This window comes from Anticarsia gemmatalis, chromosome 10 (genome assembly GCF_050436995.1).
Source record: "Anticarsia gemmatalis isolate Benzon Research Colony breed Stoneville strain chromosome 10, ilAntGemm2 primary, whole genome shotgun sequence".
Lineage (NCBI taxonomy): Eukaryota > Metazoa > Arthropoda > Insecta > Lepidoptera > Erebidae > Anticarsia > Anticarsia gemmatalis.
In genome coordinates, this window is record NC_134754.1 from 3,624,833 (window position 1) to 3,640,919 (window position 16,087).

Genomic DNA, 16,087 nt, shown 5'->3' on the forward strand with positions numbered 1-16,087 from the left:
AGGTACTTGTTTCTTTTAATTAATTTATATTTGTCACTTTGTCAACATATCTGTTAGTATTATAGCGTCTTCTATTTTTTGCATACGTATATAGGTAATATTTCTTCGGACAACACAGATACAGGAGCTAGTTGCTTTATGCACTTCCGTGTATAATTAGCCAAAGCATTGAAAGCTGCAATATAATGGACTACAGATAGATTTTGGTAGATGTAAAGGGCTTCACACAAGAGCTCGTCAAACACTGCATCGATCGGACGCTACAGGGGCTCAATGCCAGAGCTTTGTGTTTACATCGGATAATAGACATATTCTACCAATATTATCTCTGTTTATTATGTTGATATTGCTCTATTACTTGACCATCTATTTCTATAATGTAATTGCTTAATGCCTACTAGTGGGTTAATGGTTTACTTATTTTGTTTCTATTTTTAACATTATTTTTGTTGCAAAAAATAAGATTAATAGATTTTCTTTACGTTAGAACACGGAAGCAAATATGTCGGCGCGTTAAGGAAATTTCACACAAGAAAATTTTCGCCTCAAAACTAATTAAACAAACAAAAACCGCTGCACAGTAATTGTATCAAACCACGTAAGTAGATGAAGAAACTTCACAGAGTTGAAAGCTAGTAAATTGAAAACCACAGCGGGCCCGCATCGTTCTCGCCGCATCGCTTTGAGGGAATAAAAACACGAACGAAATGAAAATAGGTTAAGCGCACCCCAGAGGCCGAGAGGTCCCTGATATAGGTTTTTGTATCAACGGAACTCTGTTCCCTAATAAAAATTTAGCAACGCACTCAATTGAAACTATTTGGTTGGTCCGTCGGTTCGTCGGTCACGTGTGAACTATTCGATTTTTTACGTGATTGTCCGACTGCACTGTGTACAGTCTGTGAGGTGAGCTTTGTATAAGCGATGTTTATACTACTTAGTTTTATTTAATAAAACTATTTTTTTATGGTACACAAATGATTTGTCGCTATGGATACCAAAGGGCGGTTTAGTTTACTCTCTGGCTTTTGTTGTAGGTATGCATGAAAATCCAATTTCAGAACGTCAAGTGCACTTACTCCGTATTGTTTTTATTAATAGCATAATTACAAGTTGTGTAATATAATGCTATGATGGGCAAATTTCTCTAAATATACGCCTTTTTCAACAAAGTTCAAAACGGCTTTGACCCCAGCTCGCTATCGCGATTTCAAGACATCGTAAAACATTTGAACAATTTGATATAAAATCTACGATACAATACACGTAAGAATAAAGTCAAAGGTACCGAACTTTCCGCCAAAGTGCGACCTTTCATGTACTTTCATTCAATTGTGTTCCTCTCAAAATGCATGCCTTATTAATCAAAGTGAATATCGGGCTCCAAAACAAAGTTCTCATAAATCCTTCCAAATCCGTTTCTGCCTATCGAGTGTCCAAACAATCTGTCTGCTTAGAGCACACGTATGCCCGAGTTACGATGTCAAGAAAAGTTAGGGAATTGCTTAATTAGGGAGGCTCGGCGGCGCGTTGCTAAATAACGCCGATTTGGAGCGACGTTTGTAAGGCTTAAGAGTCGGCTTGTGTAATCCCTCCCTTACCCTGCCTCTGACGTACAAGCTACACGTTGAACTAATGTCGAATAGAAAATTACTCTTATTAGCCTACTTCAAATAAGGCTTTCGGATCGCGGCTGGAATTCGGATCCCTAGTTACGTGCGCCCCCTTTGCATATTACCCCAGCCATTTTATTAGCTACCTACGTAGAGCTAGTAGTCATAGTTTCTGGAGCGCAATAAAAAGTTGGTACTAATTAGACTTCATAATAAATTGAAGGCTAATTAGCGCCTGTGAAGTTTTGTAAAGTTAATAGCTTGGTAATAGTGCCTTTTAATATCTTACGTTTTCTAATTTTATGATTAAAACAGACTGCGCGAAATTAGGTCATGCTCGACATTATTTTGACAACTAATTAATAGTTACTACTAAGACAAAATAAATGAAGGTGATAGTTCAGAAGAACCAACGGTTCAAGAATCTTGAACAACCACTAGATATTCAATCAGCATCTTGATACGTAAGAGTAAGTAAGTGCATTCCTTCTAAACGTAAAACAAGCTACACAAAGCACTACGAACCGAAACTACACTACAATTGTAAGGACAAACACGATTGCTATTTATGGGTCATAATCCTACGGATTTGGGGGGTTAAGTCCGTCCAGCCATCCGTCGGACGGTCGTCGTCATCAATCTTGCTCAGGCCCGCATAATCACAGAAAACGTAACCGCGGATTATATGGCGACCTCAATTTTTAAGCGATGCCATATGTCTTATAAATAAAGCTATAGGCTGTTTTTGAGGACGGACGGGATCAGCTATTTATCACCGTCCTGCCTTATAAATTAGAATATTTGTTTTTGTCGTGCGGTGATTTCGTGGGATAGTGGGCAATTTTCGGTCTATTTATTTTGATATGGGATTTCCTCTTTTTAAATTTACGTGACATGATAGAAACGATTGTAGAAACTTATTTGAGTTGACGTGACATTAACCGTTCTGATATCCATCCACTATGACATTAGACTTTTGTCTTATATACATAGAAATCACAAAAAACAACACCGAAATTATGTAAATGGCGGAAAAGTGACACATTTGAATACATAATACCTATTTACTTCCTTGTAATAATCTCCTCTTTATCAATTTAATCAACTCGAACCTAAATCATCAAACAGCTTCGCCAGATTATAACGAAATCAAAACCAGCAGCATTATCTCATAATCCGCCATTAACAAAACTATTATCAAATAAAACAAGCTTAATATTACACCAGACAATTTGCTAAGGGGGTGAACAGTGAATAGTCGCTATCTCAGCAAGGAATGCGCTAATAACAAGATCGAAAAACTCCCAAGATAAAGTCAGAGGGTGAATTTTAATTAAATGCGTCTACTGACATTAATGAGATGAAAGTGAACTTGGCCCTTTAATCGTGATTTGTTTGTACTAACGCGTCGGCCGAGGGGCCAATGAATTATCAGATAAGTATTCTTTGTGCTCCAGAGGTCTTAGGCTACTTTTCAAAGAGCCGCGAGAGGATCTCAACCTTATTTGTATGCAGATTAGATTGCTTTTAGCTAATGACTGTTGTTTACAAAATAATCTGGTTTTAGTTTTATTACGTTTCTATCTGACGGACTAGAGTATACATTCCAAAAACAGGAGTTACGTAAATATTTGATTTAAAAATATCTCTATATAAATACCTCAAATGGTTTTCAGTATGTTTAATAATGTAATCATTACGCACAAAGAAAATCAGACGACTTTCAACACATTTACTTTATCTGTGGTTTTCTTTTTAAATATCCGTACAAAGGCATTGCTTTTTTAAATTCTCGTAAGCGATTCCCGTTAAATCTGTAGCTGCAATAGCGTTCAACAGGGAAGTGATCTTAAGGTGCATAAATAAATCAGAGTTCATATAAAGACTTTTAAAACAACACCTGAATGTGAGATTAGTATACAAAATGCAAGAAGCAGGTTTAAGTGGTAACGCACGGACCGCATCAAATTTTCACCACTTCGACCCGGAAAAAGTGGAAAAGGTTTTGACAAAACGGTGTCGTTTCGCCTCCCGCGCCCTTAAAAGGATTCCGTGCTTTCGATCTCGGTGGGACAATAAACCTATTTCTTTTTGTTTTATCTTTCACTTCACTAGTGCGCCTGAAGAATGATGTTCGGTCCGAGTCGGATCTTATTATTTGTTTTGTGATATACGAGCGGTTCGTTGTTTGTTCGGATCGTGTGTCAAATGGTATGGGTCACGCTATGCTAAATATATAATGTGGTTCCGACTTACCGAGTGTACCGCCGCCGCCGCTACCGGCTACGTCATTGGTGTTACACGTGTTTTGAGATTGTCTGTCACGTTGTTATTCTTCAATTAATGTTCTTCGCGACCCTGAATTTTCTTTAAGTTATAAATATTTCAGAAGGGAAAGTAATATTCAATTTCTTTGCCTATAAAAACACTGACCACGTAAGCTTTAAAGGTCATCTTAGTCCCGGTATATTAGAAGAGGTTTATTTTCTTTGTTTTTGATACATACAGCAACTATGAAATGATGTTTCTTGTTTCTGTTAGTGGTCAATTATTAGTAGTGTTCAAGCATGTATATCCTTGCTATAACCAATCAACGCCTTTGATGTGGCTAAGTGACCGGTGTATTATATCTACTATCGGTTACCGGCTATCTACATGCCTGCTGAAGCAAGTAAACGCCCAGCTCACATGCGTTTAAACGGCTACCTATTATTACTGCTCCTTACCTTGCTGATCGGTTCCAGAAATTGTACTTCGGAATACATTTTCCAAAGCTATCGTAGTTTCCTTATAGACGTACATATTTCGCTATGTTCTCGGTCACTAGACACTCGTTATCCCATACATATAGCTTCATATAGCTCAAAGCATGTTGGGAGTCGAGGGAATTGAATATCTACCGTCTTGTACTCCTGCTTGTCAATATAAATGAACATGCTTCGTTTATTAATCAAATGTACCGTATTTTCACTAACCGATTGAAGATATAGCAATAAATGTGGAATTTAACCTACTATATTTTTAGGTGATTTTTATTCCGCTTTTTTAATTTATAGTGTCACTGTGTACCTGTAATGTGCCGTGCTATGTTTCAAAAGTGTTTTTATTCGGCATTTCGGTGCGATTAATAGACAAATCGGCTCATTAAAGAGTACTAAATGTTTGATCGATAATTATAATGAATACACATAATAAATTAACACTATGCTATTGAGCCATTTGTTGTGTGCTGATCGCTGAAAAGTTTATTTTAGCACTATTCTTACAGACTGTGGTCTGGAACTCTGGAATACAAAAGTAGAGTTATTTTAAATTGTAAACAACAGTCATCTATCCAGTAGCCGACCGTGTGTGGTGTTGTTTAGCAATGTAGTTCGATTTATAAGTGCAATAACCATTTGGCTTCAAGCCACTTTGGCTCAGGACTTCATTGTCAATTGTTTTGTTTCAGTTTTCTAAAGCACTATGAATATTTCCATGCTTAAAGTATAACTTTTACTTATTTCTGTAGTAGGTAAGTCCGACCGGTATAATCGAATAAGTTCTGTATTATTTCACTGCCTTTAATTGCTGTTAGGTTGAATTAAAAAGTTTAATAATTTGCTTTTAAAATAAAACGTGCTCCTATGAGCAATTTGCCATTGTTTGCTTGTCAAAATGTTCGCCGTTAATTGCCGTGTCATATTAAACAGAATTCAGTCTATTAGAATAGTAGTTGCACCGTCACATTGTACGTTTCGCGGAACGTTAGAAAATACGGAAATACGAACTTAATTAAACCACCACAATTCTCTTTAATATTTCTTGAGTTGCAAACAATCCTTTGTTTGCAAGTCATTCACCTTACAAATCGATTTCAGGCGCGGGTAGGCAGCGACACCCGTCCATCATGTGTCCGTCAAATCTGCATACGTTATGCCATACGCCAAGTGGGAAATTACTACACTTTGATTGTGTACAAAAATATTGACGTCCATTTGAAAACAAATGTTCGGTGTTTGATAAATGATAGCGATTTGCATGTGTCTTTAGGGATTTGTTCTAGTTTGAATTTGTTTTTGTTTACAATGTGTACTGTTGTAATGCATGGATGCAAAACGAAGTAGAAAATAAAAGGCTAGCACATATGGGTAAAAACAACAGACTTCTAGAAGAATAAATGTGGTGAGAAGTAGATCTCCAGCGACTTTTAGGATAACATATTTTTATCAACAATAAAATTTTCTGTGTTTCTACTTCAGGGGTCAGCTGTCTTTATATAACTATACAAAAGCACTTTTTATACTGTACATAACACAACGACAAGTACCTTAGCACCTACACCGGCAACAAAGAATCCCGGCCACTCCATACTCAACAAATATTTGCATATCAATACTCCACACATAAATGATAATGACCCTATAAATCCAGTTTTTTCAACCCCTACAGTAAAATGACCCTTGTGAGCGCCCCTTCGGGGTACTGCAGCAATTTTTTCAAAGCCCCTGTTGCATATTTAAACACGACGTTTTGTACTACAAATTGGATTCTCCAATTTGCATTCTTTATTGCTTACAAATAGGTTTCAGAGGAACGGATGATGTCTGATGAGATTGTACCTCTGACTTTAAACTGTATTTGGGTACAAAGAACATGTTGATATGCACTGCTCTAAGTGACGCGGGGGCGAACAAACCGATAATGCAGATTCGGTTCTGTTTTCGTGTAATGCAAAACAGTTGGAGAGAGTTGTTGTTGATATGGAAAAGCTTACACTGTTTGTCGTGGCTGTAACTACAAAAGCAATTTTGTGTTTTTTGTATTGATTCAACAATTGTTAGTTTGATTACAACAGTCATTTGCAAGAAAAATAAGCAATTAAAACGCATATAAAAAGTAGATCAAATAAAACAAACAATGCAAAGATCAATAACCTTTAACTAATTCAATTAAGTATTCAGTTGTAATGGTAGTGAGTAGTGTCCCTTATTTCAATTTCAACTAAGTATAATTGACACGAAGGCTGTCGTGACGTGCTTTGTCACAGATAGCGCCGGGCCCTGACAGATAATAACTGACCGTTCCATCAAATAGATATTCTAATTTATTCTGAATTAATAATAATAGGGACTGAAATAGATACGCGATATTAAGGGCTATTACGCAATGTCAATGGACGCTGGACAACTTCTGTTTTCAGAGACTGAAAGGGTCATCCAGAGTCGTCCAGATCGGAGAAGATTCATTATGAAAATTAAACGAACTTCCTTTCTAAAACATTTTAAAGTAACAACACTTTATTAGAAACTAAATTATAAATCTTGCAGCGCGACATAATCTTGAAATTCTAAACAAAATAAAACGTACAAAATCCGAGCAATTTCGTAAATAACAACGTACAAAAGCCCCGGCCTTAATGATCACTACATTGCTTGTAATGTTGGTAGTAAACAAAAATAACTTTCAGCTCTCCGCTGCATAAACTGCGGCGCATGTCCCTGGTTTAGAATACAGTTAACCTAAAAACTGCAAACGAAAAAAGACCATCACGACCGCGAGGCGAGATTAAAACAATCTACAACACAATTCCGGGGTAAAACTCGGGTTTTATATACTCTTGTATATAGCGGGTTGCGGTGTAACGTAGGCACGCCGAGTTACTGTTGCACTAAGTTAGCGGACTTTACGATTTGCGGCCGACGCGGTGTCTCCGAAATTAGGGCCGTGGTTGTGTTTCAAAAATAGTAGCAACTCTCTGCGGGCGCGGAGTGCGGCCCGGAATTTCTAAGTTGAGGTGAGGATGAAAAAATAATGCTCTGCGGCCGCTTTATCGTATCTTTGCGCGTCGAAATATAATGGATTATGTACGGGTTGAATGCGAAATCAAAAGCGATATAACTTTGTGCCAAAAATCAAGAGGACAGTATCGTTTTGTCAATACTAGGTATACCATAGCTAAACTAAAATACATTCCAATACTTTACATTTGGAAATGTTTAATCCGGTAAGATAAAACGAAATTTAAAGGGTTGTATTTCTTGAGTGGAAAATCCTAGCAGCATTTTACGTTAATTCCAGTAAAACTCGGAGACGCTCAAACAATGACCGTAACAAGCAGCTATAAAGTAAACGCGGCAGGACCGTGCAAAATCCTCTAAAATTCAAATAAACAGGCGTATCACAACCTCTGTAAATAACAAGTTATGTTCATACACTAACCGACACTTTGGCGTAATTTTGGTTCAAGTTGAAATTCCGGCAGTTGCATGTTAGAGTAAACATGTGGAGTGGGTTGGTGGCCGCAGGAGCGTGTGACCATGCATAACTGAGATGGTTTTACGAGGTGCCGTGCCGAAATATCGCCGCATGCCTTACAGCCTTGTCGAGTCCACTGCGATCACGTGCCGAATTGTTGCGAAAATGTTACCTCTACTTCACACCGGTCTTGTTTTTTGATGGACTGCTTTTGGTCCGTTTTATCGAAGTCAAACGTTTTTAGTTTCGCGAACATTTTACTTAAGTTTTTCGACACTGCTGAATGAACTTACTATTGTTAGTAAAACATACAGTTATAAATATTTACATTAACAGGAAAAAAAAATTGAATCAATGGAAGCTGAAAGATTTTCCGTAAAGAAAGTGTCAGCTCAGCACTCAGTTAATGGTTTACTGACACAAATAAAGAAACACGCTAGGTAGTAAAGTTTAAGAACTTTTAAAGGTCAAGTCATGAAACTATTTATTAAATGAATGCTACTTAAAATGCATATATAAGCACATAAATGTTTATTAGAGCTTTTTTCTATTATTTTGATGTTGCAGCCTTAATAGCCGCTTAGAAGCTTTGATTGAGCTAAACAATTTACAGAAGACTATAGTTTTCCGTGCTTTCTTTACGAACATAACTCAGATGCCGATGAACGGGCATTTAGTCTAGCTGATAACCATATCAATAAGTTGTTCAGTCCACTGACTCTACCATACTATGAACAACTAAATAACAGCGTCTTATATCGCCTTGCAAAGCTAGTAAAGGAGATATTCCCAAAACTGTACAGCCGTGTGAACGAACCATAAGCATGACAATTTATAGACCCCATTGTTCTATCTTGTTCAAGATAGCAAGGGTTTACATTACATATGGATATTTCCGATAATACGGGTAGTTTAGATTTGTTGATCGCCGCTTACATTATTAACGAACACGAAACAAAATTGATACGATTGATTCGTAAGTTATGCGGAAATGGAAATTTGCGAGTCGATGGTGAATATTTGCTATGATCGTAAGTGGATGTTATCTATCTACTATGATTGTATGCGTGGAATAGTAAAGGAAAAATGCAAAGGTTTTTACTTTTTTTAAACTTTCGGTAACGATCAATCATGCAAATATCTGGAGTAAAAATGTTCTCTTCCAACAGTCGCAACTAGTTCTTAAGGGTCGTTCTTCGTGGTCCAAAAGCAGGCATTACTGCAATATGTTGATCAGAGGGTTGATTTCCGTCATTTCCCACAGCTATTAAGTATCTTAATAAATTATTTAAAGTCGACAGTCAGATACGGAAACAATGTTATCAGTTATTGCAAAGAAACGATTGTGTTGTAAATGCGAATAATACATGAAATATAATACCCTATTGTTCTAATATTATAATCAATAACTTAACAGCACTAATAATCTCCATTCCTATTCTAAATAGTTATCTTACACACTTAATAATAACACCGAACAAACACGCGGTGAGGCAAAAAGTCCAACAAACATTCACAAGGTACTAGGCAAGCATAAATCTGCTTCGGTATTACAGTGACTTCAGTTATTAGAGGGTAACATGAAGGTTTAAAAAATACAGGGCGTACGCAATATGGTTGGTACAGTACACTCGTTACGAACCCGGGCAGCCGTAACTTACCCAGTTTTATGGGCAAGGCTCGCCGCCCGTCTAAATATTTAGGAAATAATTACATAAGTACCACCACACAGTATGTGAGCGTATGAACGAAATATTGAAGCGTTTGTGGCAACAGCCAGCGTTATTTTGTGTACTGTTGACTGAATATTGTGAAGTGAATTTGTTTGTGTGAGGAAATTATACTGTAAATAATAACCAAGGTTAAGTAGGTACATATTTGAAAAGATTTTTGTACGAAATACTTTTACTGTGTGTTAAGTATAGATTAAGACGCATATAACAAATTTAATTTATAGGCTTTCTTTAAATTCAAATTCAAATTATTTTTATTCGCAGAAAATATGGTACAAAAGTTGGTTATCAAAACAATACAGTATCACATATTTTGTCATTAAGACATGCAAATATTATTCACATGCAAATGCAAATTTATTATATGGCTAGACGATAGAGCGTCACCATTAACGGGACATCATTGAAAAATAGAAATAACATTTAGCCCATCCGGTAACGAAACCTGAGACTTCAGCGCAGCAGTCGCAATCCAGTAAAAGCGCTATATAATTCCAAAGTATATAAAAGTATACACTCAACTCCAGGCACAAGTTAGTTTAAGAACATCGTTGTTAGTTCCAAGACTGTTTCTTTATGCGAACATTCAGTGCCTGTAACACGACGTGAAATAATTAAGAGAATTTAATCATACGTGTACTGTTTACTCAAGTAAGTGAAACGCTTATTTAGGCTCAAAATACACTAGCTATTTATATACTTACTTATTTGTTTATTTGACAAATAAAGATATATTCGTATCTATACACCCGTATCCTATAAAGCAAAGATATACAAATGAGTTTGAGCGAAGCCTAGCGTAAAAAAAATGTCCTAAATATCTGTTCGCATATGAAAAAAATATTGCGTTAAATTGATATTCGTGTAAATATCCTATGAAGGCGACTACTCATAGTTTTCAATATCATTATTACTTCGTCGATTTTATGTATTAACAGAGTTAACATTGGGTGAAAGACAGCTTAATTTATTTGGTAAAACCTCGCAAAGATTTTTCCGAAAATCGAACATATTCCGCGTTATTCCATTCCAATTTATCAAATAGTACATTGTCTGCTGTGATACCAACAATCGGAGGTTGCAAAACGGACACAGTACGAAAGTCGGACCATTACGTTACATTATTAACCATTTGTTTGTTACTGCTTTTGTGAGCTTCAACGCGATAAATGCATGCTATTTGTGAATACTCTATGGTTATGTTTCATGCCATATCGGTATTGTTCTGTTTGCGATGCGTGTTCATGGGATTAGCTCGCAGCATACTGACGCAGCTTTTGGCATAAATAAAGGACTGCACGTAAAGGCATTTGCTGAAGAGCAATGGAAAGCTGACGGTACAATAGTACCGAGTATGTTTCGTCCAAATGTCAAGCGTGTGGTAAATGTTGTTTGTTGTAGCTCAGCAATAGTGTGGTTACACATCTATCGTAAAGCCAAAAAATAATCGTATCTATCGTGAGAAATAGCGATTTTGGTGATATGACATTTAAAAAAGAAATGTACTTATTAAGTAACCGTATTTATTTCAAACATATTATGAGAGATTGACCTCTATCTACTTTAGTGTATGTTACCAATAACAGATCTCGAGTCCCATTGGCTTAATTTTAATCATTAAGTTCTCGTATACAAGTACATGTATAATGTATATCTGTCCTAACAAAGCTTCGTTATATCCGTTGTCTGATTGTGTTAAGTAAGTGGATAATATTTTTACACAGAACACTTGTACGTGTTCTTGTTATCTCGCCAGCATTTTTCCGAGCGTATTGCGGCTCGGTCTAATCTCATTGGGTTCATTACAACCTGTATTTATACGAAGGACCTTTGGGAGGTTTTGACACGTTTCTAGAATTTTTTAGGCCTCAAAAGGTAAAAGCTTTGTTGAAAAGCCTACGTCTGTCTGTCACAATCGTTTTCGTGAAATGGATTGATGTGGATATTTAAAAGGACTAGTGGTGAAGTTGGTGAGACTGAAGGACGAAGCTACGTTTAGAAAGAATTTATTTTGTTTTACGAAATTCTTTTTAGTTTTGGGCCGATAAAAAATCTTTTGAGTATCTCTAGATTTTTTCATATTCGAGGAAAGTGTTCTTAAAATTTTCTGTAAGGGATGAATTTTCCGAGGAAACAGAATTATAAAGATTTTCATTATTTACTCTTTCTAAACTCTTTTGAGTAAAATCAATGCTCAATCGTGGATTCCGTTAATTAGTACGCTTACGTTACTAATGCTTACACGCGGTTCATTTTACAGATTTTAGTTTAAAATCTCTCAAGGAAGGTCGGACGTTGACTGAGCGGGCACTAATCGGTCACTTCAAGTCACTCGTTAAATGAAACACGACTAACTTTAAAACTTATCGATTAACTCGAGTACCCGAATAAAATGAACTAAAATCGTTTACCAACTATTTAACTTCATGACTAGAGGGCAAGTTTCTAACTTAAATGAAATCCTTTTAAAAAACGAAGTTGAGATTATGCGCAATTTTAGTTTTTTTTATTATAGATCGACTTACTTGTTGAATTACTTTTTAAATGTAGTACCTATTACCATTTTAAGGATAGAAAACTGCGCCAAGTATTACATTCAGTATGATTAAACTAGACTCTATTGCTAGCAACCAAAATTAAGGTGAGTTTATAATCCTCGCTATATGCCAATTTACATTACTGAATAACAAGCTTAACCTAAACAAAATAACAAGCAATAGTTCTGAATCGAACCTACGACCACCGGCGCTTCACCAAAGGCATGCTCATTATAAGAACCATTAAGTCATGCACAACGACTCAATATGCAACATACATATACATACATAAAGCCACATAAATAAAAGTTTTATATTCATATTTATGATATCGTTGCTGACGATTTCAAGCAATAAGTTTGGGGCAACGCAATAAGCGATTTTAAGTATAAAATATCTACTAAACACATTTAATTTCACTATAACGTAGTACATTTTAATAATACAATAATGTGTGAGTTCGTTAGTCGAATAGCCAAATGTTTTAAGTCACGATGAATAAATTCTTAACCACAGTTTATGTGTCTAGACTTCTCAGCTACGAACCGAAGCTTGCATGAAAATATGTATAGCAAGCCTAAGTTTAGAATACTAATGATGTGGTAAGTTTTAAAACTTTTTAGAAGACTGAAAATGTTTTACATATTAATTTAGTATTTTGAAAAATGCCTTTTTATGGATCAATTATAAACTTTCATGACGTGAAACGTTAGTAACCTAAGTATTTATTTATTAGTCTTTTAAACAAATTTAGCTATAAGAATTATAGATTTTGTCTCGGGATTTGTAAGTTTGTTTTTGATGGACTTATGAAAATCGAAAAAATACCACGTGATTTTTCGGGAACAAAATCAATTTTATTATATAGTTTTAAAAACCATTAAGAGTATCTATATTCTAGAGATACCAACACGTTTTACACATTGCATTGGCTTGTTCATTGCGATTAAGATCTATAGTTTCTGTAATATTTTGATAAAGGCAAGTCATTAGTTATAAAATGTTGCAAAAGTCAAATTACATACACACTATAAACTGTCACATAATCTTTTTAAATTATTATCCAACCAGCTTACTTCATAGCCGTATGATTTAACATGAGACACGTTGACACGTCCGCGCACTAAACACTGACATGTGTCCCCCGTGTTCCGCTTTGGACACGGTTCAAGCTTTATTTCCGTTACTATGTATAAGCCGAAACACGTCTGCGAATTTTTAAATTGAATCTTCTATGTATTTCCACGATTTGAATGCTGTTTATGTTGTTTGTTTGAATATAAAAGTTGCGTTTTGTTTTGCGATGTTTTACATGTTGATGCTACATTTTGATTAAAAGGCGTGAAAAGGGTTTGACCATTGTAACATGTACCTATTCAACAACAGTGAGACGTAGATTGCTATTATCCATTCTTCGTCAATGTTCGCGACTGACGATTTGCATATCCTATAGCTATATCATCTGTATAATTATTATCCTTTGCAATTTCTGCACTTATTAAAGTACTTACGTTCTTAGGTGATATGAAAATTTTGTATTTGGGATGTCTGTATCTATTTTTCATTTTTTTTGGTACATGCCTTTTTTTGTTCAAAATGTTTATTCTAAAATGGTCGCATATTTACGCAACAATTTGTGCAATGAATTCTTTATGCTATAAAGCCAGTAGGTATTCTTCTTTAAAAATGTAATAATTAAACACTGGTAATTAAAATAATATTACGACGACGCGACGCTATAAAAACGACTATGTAATGATTGTAAAATTCACGATTTTATTCAAACTTGAACACGATCGTACTAAATAACTTATTTCACCATCTCCCGTATGGTCTAGTGGCTAGGATACCTGGCTTTCACCCAGGAGGCTCGGGTTCGATTCCCGGTACGGGAAATCTCTTTTTGATGTTTATTTTTATAAATGCTTTTTCATTTTTTCCAAATGCTTATATTGCTTTGTTTATTTATACCGATCAATAAATTTACTAATTAATCAATCTTATTTTAGCCTTTCTTCCAACTATGTTATATTCGGTTTCCAGTCTCAACGGATGCAGCTTACCAGAATACCAATATTTTACCTGGAGCAACTGCCTATGGGACCTCCACAAACCGCCTACCTGTAATTTAAATTACAGGTCATAAAATAATTATAATCTAATACAATAATTCGATAACAATAACTAAACCATAATTAATTGATACTGTAATTAGATTCACAATTTTGTGGTTGTATGTTGTTAAATTGTTATTCGTAGAGTAGAATTGAATAACAATCACAAACATTATTCATAATAATAGTATTCGATATTTTAGCCACAATATTCGCAATTGAATACATTCTGATGAAATATGAACTACTATGAAAATATATCAGTGTGGTTTTTAATACCACATTATTCTGTTTATTCTTTTTGATCAAATAGTTTTTGTGTTTACTTTAAAACCACTGTAAGATTTGATACAACGATATGAGAAGTTCTTGATGAAGGCATAAAATGAATGAAATCCGTTCTTAAAACATCGTGGGTGCTTTATTTTTGTTTGGTGATGGTTCCTTAAAGATCAGATTCACTCTGTGTTACAGAGTGACTCTCCCGAGAAGACCCTGTAATAACCTCACAGACCATCCACAAATATACGAAAAACTCGGGATCCAACCTCACGAAACTAATAATTATCAGTCATATACACCATTGCTTGTACTGCAAAGACACTAACTTAACTATTCGAATCAAATATAAAACAGAACAATCTAAAGATCCAAAATAAAACGAAATATTCTTCTGCATAGTACTATTTCCTAGTCTCTATCCGCAATCCAGTTCAATTTTTAACAATCTGCAGTTTGTAGTTGTGTTCCCAAAAGATTTAGTTGGCGAAAAGCTTCACCGTAAATACAGGCTTGTTAAACAAACGTCCTAACTCTTACTGGTTAAGTTTTGGGACGTGAGGCCCCACGATGCAGGTACCATTTTATATTTACTACTTTTATATATAGCATTTGTTTAGATGTTCGAAGTGATGTTGGTATTTATAAGGAAATAGCTCTTGAAGATACCTTTGAGTTAGCTTAAAAAATATTCTTTAACTGCTTCATTACAGATCAAATTGCTTTGTATATTTTCTAAGGAAATCAGATAACGGTTATACTTACATATATTCCTTAAATCTTTTTTGAAATTGTAGAGCTCAAAGAATAATCTAATAAATATTTTATATAAATCGAAATCATCGCTCTTAAATAACATAATAACTTCTACACGTGCCTCTACTAAAATATTCATTCGTATAATCATTTAATAATAAAATCTGAATACTCTTTTACCCTAATTCTATATCGAAACTTTTACGTCCTCGTATAAATCCACCAAATAGAATACCGTCCTAACGTAACAAATTCAGGTGATAGCCTTAATTTCTGTATATTGCCTACCGACCTAACTTCATTCATTCTATTACCTCCGCTTACTTTGGCTAAATTCAGTTAGGCGACCTTAATTAAGAAGAAAAAGAACGCGATCTTTACGCAGGTACTTATTTATTTGGAGGTCAAATGTATAAGATTCATGATTCTAATCAAAGTGTAATTAAAGGAAAAGGAAACCACGGAATGTTATAAGGTTTATGTAACTGTTGATTATTATCGTTTCTCCGATTCTCAACCTTATCGAGAATGAAATAGACACTATAATTGCCTACAATATAATCAGACATTTCTTCTGTAATTTGCTGATAAGTCGTTTTATTCCGCGAGTTAACGTCGTTTTAGAGTCACCAGAGCAAATTTTTGGTTTCGCAAAAGCTTGGTATTTATCTAGCTGTTCAATTTCTTTTTACACGTAACTAGGTACAAATTAAGTAAAAAAGGCCAAGTTAAACAATTGGATTTAAAGCCGAAAATTGAAAAGTTTCGAGACTAAGTAAAGTCTGGTTCCATTTAGGAAAGTCATTCGAAGAACGGTG

At 35.2% G+C, this 16,087-nt stretch overlaps 1 non-coding gene across 1 annotated transcript; it reads left to right on the forward strand.

Annotated features, from left to right (window-relative positions):
* Positions 1-13,943: 13,943 nt before the first annotated feature.
* TRNAE-UUC (transfer RNA glutamic acid (anticodon UUC)) lies at positions 13,944-14,015 on the forward strand. The gene has a single exon. It is a non-coding gene; the product is annotated as a tRNA-Glu (tRNA).
* Positions 14,016-16,087: the final 2,072 nt, after the last annotated feature.